Raw genomic sequence first — 17,366 nt, forward strand, 5'->3', positions numbered from 1 at the left:
AATCTTGATAATTCTTTCCAGAGTATTTTCACCAATTTGCAGTCCCATCAGCAATGTATGAGCAAACCTTTTCCCCCACAGCCTTGCCAACATTTATTGTTATTTGTATTCTTGATAATTGCCATTCTGACTGGAATGAGATAAAATCTCATTGTAGTTTTAATTTGCATTTCTCTAATTGCTAGAGATGTTGCACATTTTTTCACATATTTGTAGACCATTCACATTTCTTCTTCAGTGAAGTGTCTGTTCAGGTTTTTTTGCCCATTTCTTAATTAGATTAATTTTTGTTAAGTTTTTTGAATTCTTTATATATCCTGGAGATTAATGCTCCATCTGAGGTGCAGGTGGCAAAGATTTTCTCCCATTCTGTAGGCTCTCTCTTCACATTATTGATTGTTTCCTTTGCTGTGAAGAAGATTTTTAGTTTGGAACCATCCAATTTATTGATTCTTGATTTTGCCTTTTGTACTTCAGGATTCTTGTTGAAAGAAATCAGTTCCTAAGCCAGTGTGATGAAAATCTATGCTCAATTTTTCTCTAGTATGTACAGGTTCTCTAGTGTTTAGGTCCTTGATCTCCACTTAGAGTTAAATTTTGTGCAGGGTGATAAATAGAGATACAATTTAATTCTGTTACATATGGATTTCCAGTTTTCCCAGCACACCATTTTTTTGAAGAGGCTATCTTTTCTCTAATGTATGTTTATTTTATGATATTTACTTTTTCATTGCACCTTTGTCTAGTGTGAGATGATTGTATTTCTGTGGGTTTGTCTCTGCATCTTCTATTCTGTACTATTAGTCTTCATGTATGTTTTGGTGCCAATACCATGCTCTTTTTGTTACTATAACTCTGTAGTATAATTTAAAGTCTTGGTATTATGATGCCTCCTGCTTCACTTTTCTCACTGAGGACTGCTTTGGCTATTCTGGCCCTCTTATTTTCCAAAGGAATTTAATGGTCGCTTTTTCTAATTGTATCAAGAACTTTCTGGGAACTTTAATAGGAATTGCATTAAATCTGTATAGTACTTTTGGTAGTATGGCCATTTTGACAATCTTAATTCTGCCTACTCAGAACATGGGAGATTTTTTCCATAGTCTAAGGTCTTCTTCAATTTCCTTCTCTAGTTATGTAGTTTTCATTCTAGAAATCTTTCACCTCTTTTATTAGATTGATTCCTAAATATTTTATTTTCTTTGAGATTATTGTGAATACAACAGATTTTCTAATTTCCCTTTCAGTTGATTCATTGCTAATCTATAGAAATGCAATTGATTTGTAGGTATTAATTTTATATCATGCCACTTTGCTGAATTTATGAGTTACAGAAATTTTCGGGTGCAGTTTTGGGTTCTTCTAAATATAGAATTATGTTGTCAGCCAATAGGTATAGTTAATGTTCTTCTTTTTCTATTTGTATCCCTTTAATTTATTTCTTCTGTCTACTTGCTCTGGCTAGAGTTTCCAAGACCGTGTTGAATAGAAGTAGTGAAAGAGGGCATCCCTTTGTTTTTTTTTTTGTTTTTTTTTTTCTAGTTTTTAGAGGGAATGCTTCCAATGATTTTGGCCTTGGGTTTAGACTATATAGTTTTAACAATGTTGAGGTGTGTTCCTATTATCCCTAATTTTTCTAGGGGTTTAAATATGAATGAATGCTGTATTTTATCAAATGATTTTTCTGCATCTATTGAGATAATCATGTGATTGTATTGAGGTGATGAATTACATTTATTGATTTCCATATGTTGAACCAAACTTGCATCCCTGGATGAATCCCATTTGATCATGGTGCATTATTTTTAAAAAATATTCTTGTATATGATTTGCCAGTATTTATTAAGAATTTTTGCATCTATGTTCAACAGGAATATTGGTCTGAACTTTTTTCTCCTTGATGTGTCTTTGTCTGGTTTCAGTATCAGGGTGGTACTAACTTCATAATATGAGTTTGGAAGGGTTCTCTCTTTTTCTATTTCATGGAATAATTTGAGGAGAATTGGTGTTAGTGATTCTTTGAAGGTCTAGTAGAACTCAGCTGAGAATCTGTATGGTCCTGGGTTTTTCTTTCTTGGTAGGCTTTTGATGGTTGCTTGAAATTGATCTGTTTAAATTTTTATGTCCTCCTGATTCAATTTGTGTAGGTCATATATCTCCAGAAATTTGTCAATGTCTTCAAGATTTTCTATTGTATTAGAGTATAAATTTTCAAAATAGCTTCTAATCATCATCCTCTTTTAATAGTGTCCATTGTGATATCTACTTTTTCATTGCAAATTTTAGTAATTTGAGTTTCCCCTCTCTTTCTCTTTGTTAGCTTGGCTAATGATTTTTCAATCGTATTCATTTTTCCCCCAAAGAACTGACTTTTAATTTTGTCAATTTTTTGGATCGTTTCTTTTGTTTCAATTTCATTGATTTTTGTCTGGATTGTAATTCTCCACCCTCCAGATTGCTGGAGGGAGAGAGTGAATCCCATAGATAGATTTCCTGGAAGCAGGGTTTAGGCTTAGGTGGGCTGGTGACTCTTAGCGGAATGCCAGTTGGTCTGGAGATTGTAAATCAGTGCATCTCCAGGACCTAATTGCTGGTCCATGCTAGAAGACTGTACCTCAGAGTTCTCCCCTGGGTTACACTTTTGTGGTGGAGGAGCCAATTTCTAGTTCCCTACATCACCTGTGGATCTCATGTTTGTTGGTTTAGGTCCAGTCTCCAAATTCAATCTCTCCTTCCCCAACCGGTCTGAAATCCTGACCAGACACATCTCTCCCAGTTAGTCCTCCAAGCAGCTGGATTGGAGCAGTAGAGGTAGTACCAGATGGGCTTTTACAAGTTGTCCCCCATGTAAACCTATCTTCACATTTGATTTTCTCCTGGTCACTTAAGCATACTCTATGTTGTGCAGTGTGTGTATACTAGACCTGTATGTCAGGCCAAATTCAGGTGTTCCAGGAATTGGCTCCCTCAGCTGCAAGCCCCTGCACTGCAGCTGCAAAGTAGTTCCTTCCTTTGTCCTCTGCATGCTGCCTAGAGAGATGGTAGCTTCTTTCCTACACAAGGATATTGTGCAGAGTGCCTCTTAGTTTAGTTGGGAATGTCCTTGATCTCTAAACGCTCTGAACCCATACATACCTCAGGCCTTCTAAAAATATGACTTCCTTTAATTCCCTTATCCCTCTACTTTGCTCATGGAGAGTCCATTCTGGCCCTGCCATGACAGTGGCTATACCTCTGGGGATTTCTTCCATATTATATCCAACCTCCTGAGCCCTCAATCTGCTTTGAATGTCATTTTAAAATCCAGTAAAGTCCCACCCCCCTTTTTTGTTCACCCACCTTGCTGAGAAGCTGCCAGTCTACTCTCTTGTTTTCACGTCACAGAGCAGCCAAGAAAGCTACCCCTTCTAGTCTGCCATCTTGAAAAAACCCTAATCTTCCTCTCTTATACCATAAAATCATGAATTAACTTGCTCATCTCTAGAACACTCATCTTGAATGATATTCACTTTATAACATTATTAATAAATGAGCCAATCACTTATTACTATTAATTTTTCTTCTTGTTGAACATTTTCTGATCCTCAGTGCCCACTGATCGATTGGTGTATTCATTACAGCTAAAGAAAAGAAATATGTTACTTTTGAATACTTTATAATTTATTTATTTGTAAAGATTTACATAATGTTTACTACATGTCAAGCAGTGTTCTAAGATTCTTACAATTAAGATAATCCTCATAATTATATGCAAGGTAGATACTATCAACTCCATTTTAAATGTGTATAAACAGAGGCACATTTAGAAACTAATAATCTCCTTCAAATTTACAGAGGCAGGGAGTTGCAGAGCTGAAGTTCACAGCCAAATAATTTGAGGTCAGAGAATGTGCTCTTAACTGTTAAACTACATTACTTCTCTCTCAACCAAATAAGAAATGAATAGCAAGATTAGAGAATGGTTGAAAAGAAACTTAACAATTAACCTTTTATTAAATTATAAAGTCTTTTTCTTATAGAAATTTAAAGCTAAATAAAAATGGAACTTTACAATTAATCTAATCAAATCCTTTTTTAAGAGATCAAGAATATTTTGAATAGTGTTGCAATTATTTTTCTTTGAATGTTTCAAACTTTTTAATTTTTCTAAATATTTATATCTCTATCTTTATGAATCAATAAATCAATGATTTCTTACATATTTGTCTTATTTTCTTCTCCAAGTGATCACCAAAATATGAGAAGCATTTTTTATATTCACCAACCAACCTTCAAGGTACTACCACGGCTTGCTCTTTGGCAAGTCTGAGTTCCCTTTCTAGAGGAGATTATTAAGGAAACTTGTCACCGTAGGGTGTGGTCTTCTCATAGCAGTAAAATTGCCTTACCAGAAGGGAAGGAAGGTACAAAATACGGAGAATAGTGTAACCTCAAGAAATTCCACAAGGAATTAGGGAATCTGTAATTATGGGGCAATTGAGTGTTTGAAACCTCTTGAATATATAGTTTTTCTTTTATTGTTGATATGAGGATGATTTTATACTTCGACTTGGTTTAAATGCTGGGAAAACTAACACAACCAAGGTACAATTAGGCATAAATAGAGTAATTATTGTTTAGCACAAAGCTGTGCATATGTATGGATCTCAACAAATAAACTTTTCTACATTTTCTATATTGTGTAGGCCCAAGTATTTTTTCAGGACTTAAAGCCAGGAGGGAATTGGTTGTAAGGACTGATATTTGTATTCCTCTTAAAGCAAGGGACTTAGAACTGGGTTTAATGTGACTTGGTACCATAAAATGCTTCTAAATATATATATCTGTGTGCATGTATAAAATTTATAGAACATAAATATGACCATGTACATACTATTTTGTAACCTGATATTTAACTGTTATTTTTTTCTAAAACATGATTTGTATCCTTGTGATAATGTATTGCAGAATATTTTTTTATTCAACAAAATCTCTTATTAGATATTGTTTTGTAATTTTTCACTACTAGTAATTGTAAAGTTTTTATATTTTTCCCAAGGTTATTTGCCATATATTTTATATATACATATATATATGTATATATGTATATATGTATACATATGTATACATATACATATATGTATGTATACATGTGTATACATATATATATACATATATATACATATATATATGTATATATATACATAGAGAGAGAGAGAGAGAGAGTTGCTGAGTCATAGAATAGCTAAATTGTTTTTTAGAAATATATTGATTTATAGTATTATTAGTGGAAATACTTCTGATTGCACACGCTATGTCAAATATGTGTATTAGTATATTTTAAAAATGTGTAATAATTGTATAGTGTGAAAATGATGTCTCAGAAACAAATTTTTGTATTTGATTACTGAGGAGGCTTTACAGTGTTGTTTTCTTTTTGTTTGTTTGTTTTAAATAACCAGTTGTTTTCATCTTTGGTAATCTGTCTACTTTGTTTCCTTCTCAGGTGTTTTCCTTTTGGCATTTTTAGCACCTTCTTTTTTCCAATTTCAAAGAGCTCATTTTATATTAAGGGCATAAAATCCTTATGATTTTTTTTCCAAATATATTCCTTAATTTTGAATTTCTAAAAATTATTTTGGGTGATTTTTTTTATTTACTAGTATGTATAAACTAAAATCATTGGGATCAGGTTTGTGGTAGAGTTCATAATTTTTTGTATTTTAACTGATAATGATACCATGTGTATCCCACATATTTTGTAATGGACCACTGAGGCCTTGGGAAAATCCTAGCTAATCTAGCATTGAGGCTTCACAGAAAAGATAGCTGAACACTTACAGTATGCATGTGGGAAAATTACATGACATGTTTTACATCGTATGTTTTGTTATAATTACAGCATATTTATATGGTAATATAACAGATGTAACTGCCTATAGGCTTCCTATTCTATTAAAATAATGTTTAAAAATAATTTTTTAAAACATCATTTTTGTTTTTCAGCAATAAGTTGTCCCCTCATTTATTTTTTTAAAATTATATAGTTTAAGGAAAATTTTGTCTGTTTTTTGTACTTTTTAAAAATATTTCAAAACCAATCAGTGCATATATACTTTGTTATTTTTATATTTTTCTTGTCATTATATATTGAGTATGTGTCTTTATGCTAAACTCTCTGACACAAAGATATCATCCCACTATAGCCTTATATACTTTAAGTGTTTTAAACAGTTTGAAATGTGTTTTGGGATGGAGTCAAACCCTTTTAGGAATATATTTTCAAACTCATAGATGCTTTGCACAAAATTCTGAGCAAATGTTTTATAGATTCTCTAAAATTGTGTTTATCATTCTTGTTTTAAAAACTATTTTGTTTAATCCAGGAATTCACAATAAGTTGTCTTATTATCTTCTCAAATTTTGCATTTTCACCATAGGCCTTAAAAATAAATACAGACTAATATCCCTTAAAGTCATTATTCTGGGACAGCAGAGAATCATTTGAAGAAAAAAATAATATTTTGAAATAACAATATAGTTTATTTTTCTTATGAAGATAAACATTTTATGTTAATAGAATGTTATGTTCAAGATCTCCAAATATAAAACGAACCTCACTACCAATTGAAATATTGCAATACTGACATATCAAATCCATTCTGAAGCTGTTATTTCCACTTTGTTTATTCAGGTGTGAGTAAAATATAGAATAAACATAATTGAATATAAAATAAATTAAATCATCGACAGGTAAAAGAAAGTTGCTAAGATTAGGTTTAAAAAAGAGTCTACCTAACCCTAAAGGACTTACTATAAATATGGTTTAGATTTAACCCCCCAAATTCTTTCCTCCTGAGTGCCCTGAGACTGGTTGATTCATTATTACAAAGCTTGTCTGGTAGACCTGCCAAAGTGTATGCCAGGCTATATGTCATGAAGAATTTATATCAAGATGTTAAAATTGATTTGAAAATCTATTCAAAGAAATAACCTTAATCAGCCACAATAACATTGCATTAATTATTGATAAATCTAATCTGTAGTCTGAAATTGCTCACATTCAATATTAATCAGAAAGGCAAATGAATCCATAGCATGATGACATGCTCTCTTTGCCTCAGGTACCTTTATAGTGTTATTATTTACATGCTTCTGAGTTGGAGAAAATTTATCTGAGTCAAAGACAGAAGATTAGATCCTTCAAAGAAATGACTTCATTGTGATGGTGGTCTACTCTCAAATTGTGTGTATCCAATATTAAGTCAACTCACTTGAAAAACTGTACTATGAGTATTGTGTGTTATATACAGTTCTCTTATAGGAAAATATGTGTTCCTTATCATTCCTCTATAGTTAAATGCAGGAGTAGTCATACTTCAAAAAAGTATCTAAATTTATTTATACATTTTATTTACACATTTTATATTTATACATTTTATTTTTATCAAGTAATTAAAAAAATAATGTGGGTGTGTGTGCATGTGTCTGTATGTGTGTATGAGAGAGAGAGTATTGCATACTGAATGGTAACATAGAATATACCCATAATCCATTTAAGATACAAAATACTTAAATCAGAGAAACTTTCTAAAGTTGTCCTGGATCATATTCTCCTCACTTTGAATTACATTTAATCATTACTTTGAATTTGAATTAGATTTTATGTATTTATTCATTCATATTTTGGTTTTATATTGTCATACCACATATTTTATATTATATACATATATATTTATTATGTACGTTATGATAACATGCATATTAATATATGATATTGATCATATATGGTATAAATTACATTTATAGTGTGTATATGCACATATAAATTGAAACATATATGTTGTTATTTCCCATGTTTTAGTATTTAGTGTTGCATAATTAAAATTAAATAACTTTGTATAACTCATTTCCAGAGCTGTGGAATGCCCTAATGTATGCATATACTAAAATTTATCATTAGTTCTTCTGTGAACAGATATTTGAGCTATTTCTAAATTCTTGAGATTTCAAATACTGCTGATTTAAGTATTCTTATATGTGTCTGTAGAGAAAATACTTAAGTTTTTCTAGGGCATAAACCTGGCTTGGTTGAAGTATATGCATCTAGTTTAGTTTATTCTGAATTTATAATTTAGTTTTCAGATGCCAATGTGCTAAGTTGTGCTCCCATTATTGATAGTTAAAGTTTTCAATTTCATTACCTTCTAATCAACTTAATATATTTTTGGCAGTCTGATACATGTGAAATTGAATTTCACTGTGGCTTTGGAATGTCTATGATTACTTGTGAAGTTGAACATTTTTACATGCTTGTTGAAAATTGCATTCTCTCTTTTGAATTTATTTAAAATCTAATATGGCTGCCAGATTATCTTGATAATATGTACATTACAGTTGACTGTACTCATCGGTTATTTTTTTCCTCTAATGTTTATATTTTATTTTCATACATATGTATTTTTATTTAAATAGGACTAAAATTTGCAACATTTTTATTTATTATTATACTTTTTTGTTTTAAGAAATTTTCCTCATCTAGAAGCTAAAAGGATGCTCTATATTTTGTCTGAAAAATTAAAATTCTTATTCTTGTTAATGTACTTCTATATACAACATAAAATAGGTTTGACTTATATTTTAAATATATTATTTCAGCAGAATTTTTAAACTCAACCTGACATTTTTTTACACTAGGAGTAAATTACATTTCTCATTACAATTATCATTTCATCTAGACATATGATGGTTTTATAGATCCAACTCTGTTTCATTTATATTCTGCTTTATCCCTATACCAACACCACAGTGTCCTAATTATTATAATTTTATTAAAACTTCTGATATCATATATGGTGTGTTTTTTTAATTGCAGAATGTTTTAGATATTCTTGGCATTCTATTCTTTCATACAAATTTTTGAATAGTTTTTCCCTCATACACAAAAATATTTTAAATTGTTTATTGGGATTATTTTATTTCAAACACAGACATACATAGAATTATGAATATTTATTTTCAAAGTATGTGTGCAGATATACATACACATACACATACATATATTTATATCTGTGATGGTGCGGGGAATCATACGAGTTTTTATACATATGTGTGTGTGTCTGCGTATGTGTTTATATATATGTATATTATGTATGTTAATGTACTTTAAAAATGCACTTTATTAATTTAATTTTTGCTTTATTACTAGATTGCTAAACAATTGTTTGATATAGTCTGAATATAAGTTATACTCCGCACAAAGCTCTTTGGTGTCTAGGAACGTTCAGAGGTGAAATTATTAGATTATGAGAGCCATAACCTAATAAGTGCATGAATCCATTTGATGAATTAATAATTTGAATGATTAATGGGTGGTAAGTAGCCAGGTAGGGTGTGACTGGAAGAAGTAAGTCAATGGGGCATGCCCTTGGGGATGATATTATCCCTGGCTCTTTGCATTCAAGCTTTCTCTGCTCCTGGCTGTCATGTCCTGAGCTGTTTTTCTCTGCCAAACCTTTCTGCCATGATGTTCTGCTTCACCTTAGTCCCAGAGCAATGGAGTCAGCTGATCATGGACAGAATTTATGAAGTTATGAGACACAAAATGAACTTTTCCTCCTCCAAGTTGTTCTTGTTGGGTCTATCAGTCATAGCAACACAAAGCTAACATATGTCTGTATTTTTCCATTTCAATCTTGAATGTGTGAACTTTAATCAAATATTTGTTTCTGTATCTAGTGAGATAATCCTTTCATTTTCCCTCTGATTTCTTGTTAAGGGAATAGTCTAAAGTTAAGCCATCCTTGTATTTCTTAAATAATCCAAACTTCTCTAGATTTTTTTTCCTTTTAAAATATTTTGGAAGACTTACTTTGCTGGCATTTCATTTGTTCCTTTGGATTTATTTACAAAAATAAAATTACCTCTTATGTAATTTTCTCATGCTGTGCTTTCTTGGAGCTGGCGTGGTAGTTAGGATAAAGGAAAGGATGAAGTTTTATAGAGAGACAATCACCATAGTTCAAAGATTATATAAACATTCATTTCTCTCTTAGTGAAAATGGAGCAGGTAATGCATGTATTAAGAAAGACTTGTCTATGGGACCAAGATCCTTCAAAACTCTTGATTATCTTCATCTGTTGGTTGATGATGCTCCTAAGCATTTCATCCATTTGCAGAGCTTCAGAAAAAGAGTAAAGTGAAGACAATAGTTTCTTTTTTAAGAATGTTATTCAGCAGATTTATAAATGACTCCTTATCATTGGCTAAAAAAAAAATACATGGTCATATCTGATGGGAAATGTAGACTCTAACTGATTGATCATGAGTCCAGTTTAATCGTTATGGATTATATTACTAAAATCAGTAGCCTTTACCTAACAAATTTATATTGGTGCACACATGGATTCAAGAGAATTTGCTTATTTCCATTTCCAGGAGCAATTTAGATATGAGGATCCCCCCCCAAAAAAAAACCCACTATGGTGCTTTATTTTGTCCTCTGCAGCTGAGAAAGCCCATTTTGTGTTAGCAGCTAATGAAGACTGATAGCATCATCTAGGAGGGGCACAGCTGGCAAAGCTGGATTCTTCTCCACTACTACTGACTGGCATGTTGCAGTCCTTAATTGCAGGTTACACCTGCCAATTTGGTAGCATATCCCTGTAACTCACCCTTGACCTCTTTCTGTGTTCTTGTTTCACAAATTTGAAGAATGAACTCCATAGACAATAATAGAAGGCAAGAGTGAAAGGAGTGGGAATTATTCAAATAAGAAGTAAAGAGACAGAACTCTCACAAGGCAAAAGGGAACCTGAATAGCGCATTGGCACTATTAAGTGTATTAGTCTAAGGGCATATATAGATAGGGGCTAGGGGAATTGAACAATACCTATGTTAGACAGGTATTGGAAAAGTACGAATGCTTTTGGTTTGACCCATGATATTCTTATTGGCTGTACTCTTTCATCCCTTGACTTTGAACTTTCATGTAACCTGCATTGGGGTCCACCTCCATTTTCATTTTTACTGCTACTGCCAGACAAAGATTTGGCTGGAATATATGGAATTTTCCTATAGGTCAACCTCATGAATTGGCCTATACATTAAAAAAAATAAATAAAACTTTAATTGGTACCCATAAACTATCCTATCTTATCCCTTACTTTGAACATTTTATTAATGTGTTGTATTTCTTATTGTTTGGTAAGCTTTATTTTTGTAATGTATTATCTGTTTTTCCAATTTTGAAAGTTGAGGTATCCTTAATGTGTTTCTTTATTTATACAGCTTTTGTAAAATGCCTACATTATCTTTTGTTTATTTAAATTTATTTAAGGTATATGTAAAATATAAAATTTGTATACAGTTATGGAATATTGTGATATTTTAATACAATTATATATTGCATTATATCAAATAAGAGTATGTATACTATTTTCTCAAACACTTATACTTTTTTTGTGGTGAAAACATTCAAAATTCTTCTAGTGCTTTAAAATATATGTCATATTATTGTTATCCATGGTCAGTCTGCTGTACAATAGCACACTGGAAATCTTTTCTCTTATTTAACTATAACTTCATACCCATTGATCAATATTTTTCATCCCACCCTTCCCCAGTATTCTCCGCAGAGTCTAGTTACCACCGTATACTCTTGGCCTCTATGAGATGAACTTTTTTAGATGCCATATATAAGAACTTGTCTTTCTGGGCCTAGATTATTTTATTTAACAAAATGTTATCACAAGTGACAAGATTTCATCCTCTTCTGTAGCTGAATAATATTTCATTGTGCTAATACACCTTATTTTTTCTTTATCCATTCAACAGTTGGTGGACACTTTGGTTCTAGTTCTTAACTATTTTGAATAGTGCTACAATGAACGTTGGAGATCTGATGTCTCTTTTACACACTGGTTTCATTTCCTTTGGATATTCAACCAGTAATGGGATTGCTATATGATATGGTATTTCTGTTTTTAACTTTTTGAGGCATCTTGTGAGATTCAACATCATGGTTTTACTCATTTACAATCCCATCAACAGTGTGCAAGTGTTCCCTTTTCTCCACATTCTCAAAAGCCTAGAAATAAACCCACCCATCTACAGCCCACTGGTGTTTGACAAAGATGCTAAGAATACACATTGGAATCAAGACAGTCTTTTCAACAAATAATCCTGAAAAAAATAGATATTCACATGCAGAAGAATGAACTTAAATTACTGTCTCTTACCAGTTACAAATATCAACTTGAAATAGGTTAATGACTTAAATACTAGGAAATAGACCAGAAACTTCACAATTGCTAACAGAAAACGTATGGTTAACATTCCAACTGGCACAGGCAAAGGATTCCTCAATAGGAGTCTTAAATCTCAGGAAACAATTAAAAATGGGATAAAATCAAGTGAAGAATCTCTGCACAGTAAAGGAAACAAGAGCATAAGCAATGAAACTATAGAACAGGAGAATATTTTTGCCATCTAATTGTCCACCCAGGTATTAGTATCCAGAGTACACAAAAACTCAAAATACTTAACACCAAAAAAATAAATAAATGGACAAAATAAACAGATAATTCTCAAGAGAAGAAATAAAAATGTCCAACAAAGATATGAAAAATATACAACATCACTAGCAATCAGAAATGAAAAATATATACTGAAATTTTATTGTATTCCAGTTAGAATGACAGTTATAAAGAATATAAATAATAAATTCTGGCATGGATGTGGGGGCAAAAAGGACACTTACACACTGTTTGTGGGATTGTGAATTAGCACAACCACTATGAAAATCATTATGAATGCTCCTTAAAAGTTCACAAATGTAACCACGATATGACCCAGCTACACCCACTCTTTGGTACCTATCCAAAAGAGCTAAGGTCAGCATATTATACCAATATATTCATACTGATGGTCACAGCAGTGAAATTCACAATAGCTGAGGTGTGGAACTAGCCTTGATCTTCATCAAGAATGGGGTATATGCATCCAATGGGGTTTTACTCAGCCATAAAGAAGAATGAACTTACAGCATTTGAAGGACAATGAAAGAAACCAGAGAACATCATCGTAAGTGAAATAAGACAGATTCAGCAAATCAAGGATATTATGTTTTCTCTCATATGTGGAAGCTAGAGCAAGAAAAAAAGAAAAAAAAATTATGAGAAGGAAAACCAGTAGAGTAGAGGAAAGGGATCAAGGGGAGGTGGGAGAAAAAGAAAGTGGAGAATTTGATCAAGTTCTGAGCATCTAAGAATATATCACAATGAATCTGGCTATTATGTATAATTATATAGCACCAATACAACTTTTAAAAAATACCTGAAACTATGAAACTAGTAGAAAAAAACATAGAAGAAATGATTCAGGACATTGGAATAGAGAATAATATTTTTGGACAAGACCACAAAAGCACAGGAAATAAGCAAAAAGAGACAAATGGTATTATATCAAACTAAAATGTAAACTTTCTTTCTCCTTTTTCCTTGACTATCCTTTTCACTAAAAATGTAGGCTTTCAGTAGTTCTGCCCTTACATTAAAGTCACGGTTTTAGTTCTCTATCTCCTCTGATTCTTTGTTATCAACAAGACTGTAAAAACCTGTGCCCTAGATTTTTAAGACTAATAAATGACCCTTGAATAACTCAAATGTTGCACTGCTTGTTCATTTATTTCATGGTTTTTCTTTGGTTTGGAGGTGTGTATTCCATTGTAAGAATTAAATAAGAACCAACATATTGTTTGGGGGGTGAAATCCGAACTTTTATAGAAAGAGAATCTCTAGGAATGAATGATAAAAAATGAATAAAATATATTTTCACTTAATCCACAGACAGATGTTTACATGACTGAAAAAATTACCTGTGATATTAACCTTACAGCATGCATAGTTTTAGGCATGCAATGAGTACTAAAAATAGTCCCTTTTCACACCTATGATCATTTTAGCTTTTATGGGAAGTTTTATCTTTGGGAGCAGCACCAGTAAAGCAAAGAACAGAACTCAAGATCTACACCGTAATCTGGTTCTCTTTGTCAGACTGATAATATAGCCAAGGATGATTTTTTATTCTATTTTTCCCCCGAGTGTATTTCTTTTCTCCTAAGGAACCAAAGACCAAGTGTTACAATTCATTAACATAGAATTTTTCCCAATTCCTGCTAAGCAGTTAGATTGATTGATTGATTATTCCAATTAATCTATCTATCTAATTTTATGTTGCCTGAGAATAGCTGTAATTTAAAATTATATGGGTGTATATATACATATATGTATATATGTAATTTTAACTTTTCTTATACATGTTAGAAATATTGAGCTTATAATAGTAATATTATGTAGCCAAAACATTAATATGAGATTATAGGTGTCTAAATGTTATTCTTCAGTACACACACATTTATGGTTAACAAAAATGATATAGAAAAGGCATTCTATAAGCCTGTTTTCTTATGTGAAAGACTCGGCTGTCTTCGCTGAACAAGCTAGAGCTTTAAGATACTGTTGAATTGTGTGATTGGATTCCCTTTTTAATTGCTCTGTGACAGACTTCACAGAACCATGTCAAATATGAGAAGAGGAATTAAAAAAGAGAGCTTCACCTGAGTTGTACCTGCAACAAAGAGAACTGCTGAAACATGGATAATGGGCGTATACCCCAGGTTGCTTTGATTTAATTGCCTAAAGTCTCCTCTGTAGTAATATGTCTGGCTAAGGTTTTCAAAGAGTGAAAGTTGCTAGACTGTAGAGCTATTTAATAAAAACCTTTCTGACTGGCTTTCAAGATAGTCAACCTCCCCAAAGGCAGGAAAGCCTAGTTTGAAAGAAAGAAAAAAAAAATAGGTTAATTGATCTTCATGTGAAACTTTCTGGATAACTAGATAGATATTAACCTTTCTGAAAATTCAGAGCTAAATCCTCCCTGCTTGAAATATGCTGCTTTTATAAAGCTCAACTTCCACTAAATGAATTAAGCACCGTGGCACACAAACAGATGGGCATTTTTTCGCCAACTTTATTAACACTGTTTACTAATGTTCTGAGTGTGTTACAGGAAGCTCAGGGTGAAGTACTATAGGGAATTTACAGGAAGAAGCAGTCTCCCCAACTTGGTTTGTAGTCCCAAGAAAGACCCACAGAAGACCTGAGAAAGGAGAGCTAACTTTACTGAGCCAAGGGACTTTAAAGGGAAATAACCAACTCCCTTTTCACTGTAATTGGTCCCTTTGAGCCTCACTCTGCCTGAAGCTGATATAATTTCAAAAGGAGGCATGCAACTCAGTGGGGCTCTTCTTTAAATGATCTGAGGGGAAGCATGGGTACAGACCGGGGCACATTCCTTGGAGCATTTCCTGTCATTGAGGCAGCATTGCTCTTAAGCTCAAGAAATATCTCAGACTGTTTTTAAATCTTTCATTTTTAAATTGTATTACTGTCCTGAGTTTTCTGTGAGTCCAGTTGCTTAGATATCTGGATGGTAACTTTCAAGACTCATGCTTTGTTGTTAATACTGATAAGCAAGTAGGATTTACATTTATACACAGAATATAGTATATCTCTATGTATAGCTTTATAGGAATTTCTATCAATCTAGCTGTCTTCCAGCTAGCTATTAAATAAAATGAGTGAATCCTCAAATTTCTTAATTGGAATAATGTAAGTATATCTGAAATAAAATTATGTCTTCCCAGAAAAAAATGAAAACAAATATTTATTAAACATCCACCTAATATGTTGAGAGCCACAGCCGAAGGGGCCCCAGCAAACTTCCAGCTGCCGGCTGATGATTGGCTCACAGCGGCCCAGCAACATCTAGCTGATTGGCTCCTCTGCGGTGATGCTCATTGGGCTGTTTCCCTGCCCTTTCAGACCACGGAGCTGCTCATTGGGGGACTTTTTTTGGCTCCGCCCACGTGACCCAGCCAATCGGCCTCAAGAGCAGGAGGATTGTGGGAGGTGGGGAGAAGCTTGTGTGGGAGAGAGAGGCTTGTGGAAAGCCGGTGGTGGCAGTTGAGGCTCTGAGGGTTTTTCCTGAGAGGCTGTTTTGTTTGGCGTGTGTGGTTCTAAAAATAAAGTTAGTTTCTTTTTGACAAGTGGCTCCTGATTGTGCCCAGCCAGACTGCGGCATTTGGTGGGCCGCACGGGGAGCGACTGAGGGTAAGTGAAACTGCTCGCCCCTGAGGGCAGGGCAAGAGGATGGGTAGCCATTTTAAGATTCCTCTTTTGTTATTTTGTTTCACTTTTGTTTTAAGTTGCCTGTCCCTGGAGATGTGTAAGATGGAAGAAAAACTGCTCACATCTGAGGAACAGATAGGGAGAAAGGACGGATGGACATTTCAGGAGGCTATTATAATGATTTTGTGTTGTTCCAATTTTGTTTCACTCTGTTTCAGTTTTGTTAGGCGTTATCTTGTTGGGTTGTATTATAGTAGAAATAAGGGATCAGAAATTAGTAAAAAACAAACTGAAAGAGTGTTAAGTAAATTGTTAGAGGAAGGAGGCATCTCAGTAAAATCAAGAACAATCAGGGCATACGTTGATACAATACAAAAATGTAGCCCATGGCTTTTTAAGGAGGAGTTGTTAAATATATCACAATGGAACCATCATGGTGAAGATTTAAAAAGAATAGAAAAGAAAAGCCCAGGGACTCTGCCAGTTGGCACATTGCCATTGTGGACGTTCATATCTTGTTTGCTTAGTCCAAAGCCTTCAGTTCAGACAATGGTAGAGGAAGAAGAAGACATAATGATTCAAGTAAAAGAGAAGGTCTCTCAAGTTAGTCAGACAGAGGAAAAGATTCAAGTAAAAGAGAAGGCCTCTCAAGCTAGTCAGACAGAGAAAGAAAGTGTAAAACAGAAAAAGCCATCAGGGGGAAAGTTACAACAGGAGACTGCTACTAACACCTTTCTATCACCAGAGGACGTAAGTGTCCAACTAACAAGGCCACCTCCATATGCTGGGAGGTCCCCAACCCCCGCAGTTGATAGTTGGGATCCTGAGACAAGATCTCAAATATTAACATGCCCTGTATTTGAGGCAGGAGGGCAGCGATTTTACCAAGTTTTAAATTTCAAAACAGTGAAGCAGCTAAAAGAGGCTGTAACAACCTATGGTCCTCAAGCACCCTTCACTGTAAGCATGGTCGAATCCATTAACAACTTGAACATGACGCCAGCAGATTGGGCTAATATGTGTAAAGCTGTGCTAAATGGAGGACAATACCTGTTATGGAAGGTTGCCAATGAGGAATTTTGCAAGGAGACGGCTAGGCGAAATGCAGCAGCTGGTTATCCTCAGAGAAATCTAGATATGTTGTTAGGAAAGGGACCTTATGAGGATCAGCAGCAACAAATTGCATATGATCCTGG

Source organism: Marmota marmota, unplaced genomic scaffold, assembly GCF_001458135.2.
Source record: "Marmota marmota marmota unplaced genomic scaffold, marMar, whole genome shotgun sequence".
In the NCBI taxonomy this organism is placed as follows: domain Eukaryota; kingdom Metazoa; phylum Chordata; class Mammalia; order Rodentia; family Sciuridae; genus Marmota; species Marmota marmota.